The sequence below is a fragment of the Malurus melanocephalus genome, unplaced genomic scaffold, assembly GCF_030028575.1.
Source record: "Malurus melanocephalus ecotype Western Australia unplaced genomic scaffold, MMel_1.1 scaffold_2, whole genome shotgun sequence".
In the NCBI taxonomy this organism is placed as follows: domain Eukaryota; kingdom Metazoa; phylum Chordata; class Aves; order Passeriformes; family Maluridae; genus Malurus; species Malurus melanocephalus.
The window spans coordinates 4,666,584-4,673,245 of NW_026623234.1; positions in this window are offsets into that span (position 1 = coordinate 4,666,584).

A 6,662-nucleotide genomic window follows, 5' to 3' on the forward strand; every position below is an offset into this window, starting at 1 on the left:
GTGGAGGGGGAATAAATATACAGCCTTTTCTTAAACCAGGACATCATTTCACCTGGTGTTTTCATGACCTCCCTTGTTTTGGTTTTTTTTAAAGAATTTGTAAAGACATGCTGAAAAAAGCATTTAAAGAAGAAGGTAGTAACTATGCAGTAACCATAAACAACGCTGGCATTTTAATAGCAACATTAGTCGAGTGGTCTTGTTGATTGATGGTGTGGATTAGGCAGGTTAAATGAGTTCAAAATGAATGTGTGTTGCATTTTTACTCTCTATAATCACAAAATTCTATTCAAATTCAGTCAGTCATTTCTATAACAAGTCATAGTGCTGTTCAAGTAATAAATTTCTGACAGTTCCAGATGATGGGGTGCCATCACCCTCCTAAGTTAATAATTTAGCAGTGTTTCATGCATATTTCCAACATTCCAGCATGCTTATCTATTGTTCCAGTTTTGGATACTCTTGAGTTGATTCCATATGATATTACTTATGCAGGTAAGTGAAACATAGAATACCAACTGGAAGGGACTTCGAGGATGACCTGGTCCAAACTTTATTGGCAAATGCACTGTCTAGACAAATGTAAAAAGTGTTCAATGTTGGAGAATACACCATTTTCCTGGGGAGATATTCCAATGGCTGATTTTTCTTGCGAAAAAGTTTCCTCTTGCGTCTAATAAGAATTTCCCCAGAAGTAACTTCTGCTCATTACCCCTCATCTTCTCCACATGATGCCTGGTAAAAACAGTCTCCTTCTTCTTTTAGCCACCCTTTAAATACTGGAACATGGTGACAAGGTCTCTCTTAAGCCTTCTTTTCTGAAAGCTGAACAAAGCCATCTCTCTCAGCCTTTCCTCATACAAGCAGGCTTTTCAGTCCTTTGATAATCTTTCTGGACCTTCCGTGGACCCTCTCCAGGCGTTCACATCTTTTTCGCATGGCAGGAACCAAAACTGAGCACAATATTCCATATATAGCCTGCCAGGACCCTTTAATGTCTTATTAAAGCCCATGGTTTTAATCTCAATATATTCCCTTAGGTTTAACAACACATAGAGATTCAGCTTCTATACCAAAAAGCCCACAAAATTCTGCATAACAAGTGGATGATGCTAAAGAAGTTCAAGCAGTTGATCAAACCAAACTTCCATCAGTTCAGACTTTCTCAGTGAGAATATCAATAGCAAAGTATCAGAAGTAAGGCAGACAAAGAGTAGCCGTGCCTGAGCTCAGAGGAGCACGGAAGACTGAGTTCTTAAGGTATACAAGTTCAGCTTGGAGGCAGAAAACAAAGTCTTTCAATTATGAATCCACCTGTCTGTCTGCCTCTCATGGCTGAAACATACAACTATAAGTGTGACTGACTTTTACAMACTGGAGTCCAAGGAAAAGCTCTTCTCACTTGAAACTGATGATTAGGGACCAAAAGACAGAAAAGGACTTTCAAATGATGGTAAGGAAAAGGGGAGGAAGAGAGAAAGGATTTTATAAACTTGCTGTTCTGAACTGGTCATGAGGCTAAGYGGAGTGTAATTGTGCACTGTTCTAATGAATCAAGGCTGATACCAAAATTTTCTTGAAGAATTACCTTTAATTTCTGTCATGTCTGAATTCCTCCAGGACTTCTTCTGGTATTTCACTTCTGGGCTATGAGGAGGCATCTAGCTGCTTCATTCTTAGGTGTGTGGCTCGCTGTTTGCAGTGGAGTCATTAGCACTCAATCTGCTGGATCATCATCATGTGCACGGTTGTGCCACAGGACACGTGTGGCAGATGATAGGTATTGACAGTTTGCTTTGTTGAGGATCAACACAAAGCCCAGCAGAAATCAGTGAGGGCAAGGATTAGTTGTGCCCTTGCCTGCTCCTTGTCACTCCTCTCTTGAGCCAGAGCGATGTGTCTAACAATGGTGCCTGCCTGCTACTACTGAGACTTTCAAGGGTGTCTTTCATGGGGACTCCTGGAGACCTCTAGAACACCCCACCTCAAAAAAGTTCCTTCAGCAGCTTTGGTAATATACACACAAATCTCTCAGCCCTTTCAAGCTTTTTCAAGCTCTTTTCTCTAGAGATTGTTAATGCATCTATTATTGTATTAAGCATCCATCATAACAACAGTTTCTACTCAGACTGCTCATAAGTCACTTCCTAATGATATCATAAACCTACTCTCTGCATAGGCAGAGATTTACTATCTGTGCAGACTCCTTCAAAAGCTTTTCTCCATTGTTTTTTTTCTCCTCATTCCACCAATGGGAAGGAATATTCATGGTCCTCAAGAATTTTGGTGTTTAAATGTGTGGTAGGAAAGTCTTATTGTTCTTTCTTAGAAGAAATAGAAACTTGAAGCACAAAGACATGAACAAGGAAGTCTTAAAGGCATTTATATGCCTAGGTAGACTGATACACAAGTGGTCCCATTAATATCAACAGAATTTAGGCCTTAGAAAAGGCAAGCAGTGAAAATGGACACTTCAGATGTTGTTGTTGTTAGTTAATGAAAGGATTCCTAGATTTCTTCCAGCTTCTGCCAGATCTTGAAAGGAAGGGTGTTGAATTGGATAGCCTGAGAGAGACTAACTCTGGAAATCCTGAAAAATTATTCACCCTCCTAGACAAACTTGAAGAGCACTAGCATCTTACAACTTGATGACATTGGTGACAATAAGACACAACTGTTAGAGTGACTGGCAGTCTCCAGGTCTATCCAGCCACTGGCCTCTCTCTGCCTACTCTACATCTGTTGTCTTTTGTATCTTATTTGCTACTTTGGCTTTTAATCAGTCACAGATATATTTTATACTTTCCACCCTAAATGTAAGGCATAGCTCTGCAACGTGAAATCAACTACAGGGAAATATGCACATTTGGAGATGAGGAATAAACTTCTACCTAATATTGCCATTACATGACATATCCAGTTCACTTCTGGTTCAGGGCAAAGGATAGAAAAATGTGTATCTATTTGCACTGAGCAAGTATCAGATGTCAATAGATTTCAATCAGTCCTGAAGTAAGTTCAAAGCCACCTTCTATACTAACTTTTTAAGTTGTTTGTGCTACCTGTTTGAGGAGTGCAGAAGTACAGAGAATACATCTCATCTCTTACAGAATTAGATAGTATTCTAGAATTAAGGTAGTATTCTAGACACAAGACTGTTTTTGCAGCCTGTGAGTGCAGCTTTATGTTTGATTCTGGCAATGTCACCTTTAAAACAAGTGATTTTTTACTTCACACTCTCACTTGCCTCTAGCACTGAGTCATTTTTTAGTTCTTAAAGAATCTGCTTTAACTACAACAATCATATGGGGGTTTAAAAGGGCATAATTTAGAAGTTATTAATAAACTTCATGGCTTGTTATGGAGTCAGGAAAATGCTCTCATCTACACTGAGCATTAATCCCTTGCAGAAATGGTCTCGGATCTTGCTGCCTGTGGTCTTGGCTTCACAAGACCTCCTTGGGCCTGGCTACGTGTGTAGGCTGTGTGAGCAGGTAAGCAACAATGAATAAAATGCATTTGCAGGCCTTGAAGGTTGGTTTCTATTTCAGCCTTTCTGATAGAAACCCTACATCTCAAAATATCACTGAACAAGATAAATCCAAACATCATGAACACATGCAGCACGATCATCATGAATGGAATAATAACTTACACACAGCCTTTAATGACTCCATCCCAACACAGCGGCACCTGCAACCATGAATAGGATTCAAAAACAAACTGGACAGGATATTTCTGGTTAAAGTGTGAAGTCTTAAGAACTTCAGAAAGAAACATGACACAGAGACAAGTCCCTGTTTTGAATACTATACTATACCAGCACAAGACTGCATACAGAGAAACAGATTAAAGGAAATGTCCTCAGAATAAAGTGGTAAATGGAAGCATGATAAATTCAAGCAAAGGAAGGCATCCAAAAGCAGTAACAGCTGCTGTCATTCCATCTGTCCATGTCCTATGCAGTATTACAGGTAGGCTGAAYCACTTTGTGCATAGAGGTGCAAGGGGCAATGCAGTCACCAAGCAATGCTGGGATAAATCAGCATGGTGGATGAGGAGGGGAGAAAGGGGCAAAAAAAAATCTAGGCTATATAAGTTAAGGCCTGGAGGTTACACCACAGGTTGWCATTTATGCCTCCACTACACTGAGTTGCACCAGATTTCTGCTGGTGGGCTGTTACAGACCTGTCAGTGTCTCATTAACATTACACTGAATGATGCAGAAATTCATYCTGATGTACAATAGATGTTTTCACTCAGGACACTGCTTTTCCCTTTGATGAGGAACAACATTATGGCAGCACTCTGTATACACAGCTAACAAACCACAGGTGCTAAATACGCTGTCAAGAAAGAGCAAGATACTCAGTTTCAAGACTGAAGTTCTACATCTTTTCTCAGCTGATCCTTACTTCAGTGTTGTCAAAGCTCTCCCAAAACCTTGTGCTGTGTTAGAGATCTCCTCATGGCCCTGTTATTCTGACAGGAAGAAACAACCCTACGTGAGCATACATTCCCTGTGGATTCCAATCCTTGAGTTCAAGTGTGCATAGCACAATACAGACTTTCGTGAAAACAAAAATAGATACTGAAATGCAATATAAACGACTGACAGTTGACATATCGTATCTGTCACTATTTATACACACAAATCATACCCTGGTAAGTTTCAGGCACCTACTTTCTTCTCCGTGATTACTCTGTTCTACAGCAACTCTCCAATTTGTCAAAAGCTAATTATCACCATCCTTTAAGTGGGCTGCAAATACTGTTTTGTCCTCCATTGTAGGCCTCCAGTTTTCAGAGATAATGATATTGTCTGTGTATCTCTCCTAAACCGAAGGAGACACCAGGAAATGCATGGAAAATCAGCTATTAGGGTAGATTATTGTAACATATTCTTAAGGTAAGTCATTACAGCAACCTGTCATCTCTCCTGCATTACAAGAGACACCAGTAATTACTCTTAGCTTTCAAAAGCTTGGTGAACATAATGACATACATTCGTATTTTACAAGCTTATTTTACCAAAATGAGATTCTCAAGCTCATTAAATAAATTCCAGAATTTTCTATCACACCAGGAAAAGACTTAAGTGTCAAAAAGAAAATGTAGCTGGCCATAAGGCCAACTTCTGTTGTAACGTCTGTTTTTTCATCATTTTCTATTCAACTGCATTTTCAGATATATTGTAGGAAATGAGTGCTAAGGCTGGTTTGTACTTTGCACAGAATAATCAGCCAGAGTCTTTCCCAAAAGCTGTGAATATAAAGCAAGAAATCATTTGGCCAAGCATCAAATACTCAACAGGTCTTTCTCCTCAAAGAGCAAGATGCCTTGCATAAGAAATGCTTTGGCACAGATTCTGGCTATAGCAAACAAAAATTATTTTTCAAATTTGCATAACCCTGATTTTATAGTAGAGCTACTGTGTGTTCTCTTTTGAGGACCAGAAGAATGCAAGGCCATAAACCACCACCCCCTGCCTCCTTTGAATTTTCTCACAAAGCAAAGCCTGCTCCAGCTCCAACTTGTAAAAAGCACATTTCTCCATAGTCACAGACATTACAGGGGTCTACACTGCAAGTGTGATTACACTGAATTCACGTGTACACTAATAGTACTTGTTAAAGGTGACCATCTGATTAGCAGGAAAAAACAGACATTATCTGAAAAAAAATCATTCACGCAGGGGAACCACAAACAATAGCTTTACCTCAAAAAACTGTCTGGWGTTGGTAGCCAGGTGAGGGAGCATGCACATTAATAAGTAAGTACAGTGCTGTCTTCTGCATCCTCAAACACKAGGAAAAGCAACAGTAGCTGCAAAATGTCCTCACAAACTGCTTAAATTATATTTGCTCTGAGTGCTACATCAAGGGTTAAATGTTTCCTTAAACACTTGCCATTTTGTCCTCTTCAGCATTTCAATCGAAAAGGCCACACACTCAAATCCTATAACTTTTTGATGACCTTGTCATGTGGAAATGCCAGAGGTTTGGACACAGTGTAGGTACCAAAGTCAGAGGATTCTTAACTGCACCATATTACAGGCCATCTAAGAGAATAATTGAACCCTATTTAGGTAATATTGCAAAGGCCAACCCTCCCCAGAGTTTTAGTTTGTTCAGAAGACACTGCTCCACAGTGAATGCAGTCGACAAGGAAAACAGACAGCAATAGATAAGTGTTTTATACAGAAAAGATACCTGTGGCCACACCTATCAAACAATATCAAATGGTCTCTTGTATGTCCAGATCCGAGTTAACCTACAACAGACTGAGGGGGTCATATCAGCAGCTGGTTGTAGACATAGGCTATTAAGAACATCCCCCAAGTCATCTCTGAGGAAGAAAGCTGCAGGAACATTCCAGAGTTATATTCACCTGCTCAGGTAACAAAGACAAGAGCAGAAAACAGTGCAAAAACTGTCAGGGTCTTGGTACAGCATAGTATCCTTCACTAAGAGCTGCCTGAAATGAGATGGCCGAGCTGAACTTACCTGATGTTGTGTAATCCAGGAATAACTGGAGCTACAGTGAAATTTCTCATCACCTTCTCTGAAGATGTTTTATGTTTCACTACATAAGGCAATAGATTCTTCTGCAATCCCTTAAAATTTGTTATGGAAGGATACCACAGTGGGTAATATCTACAG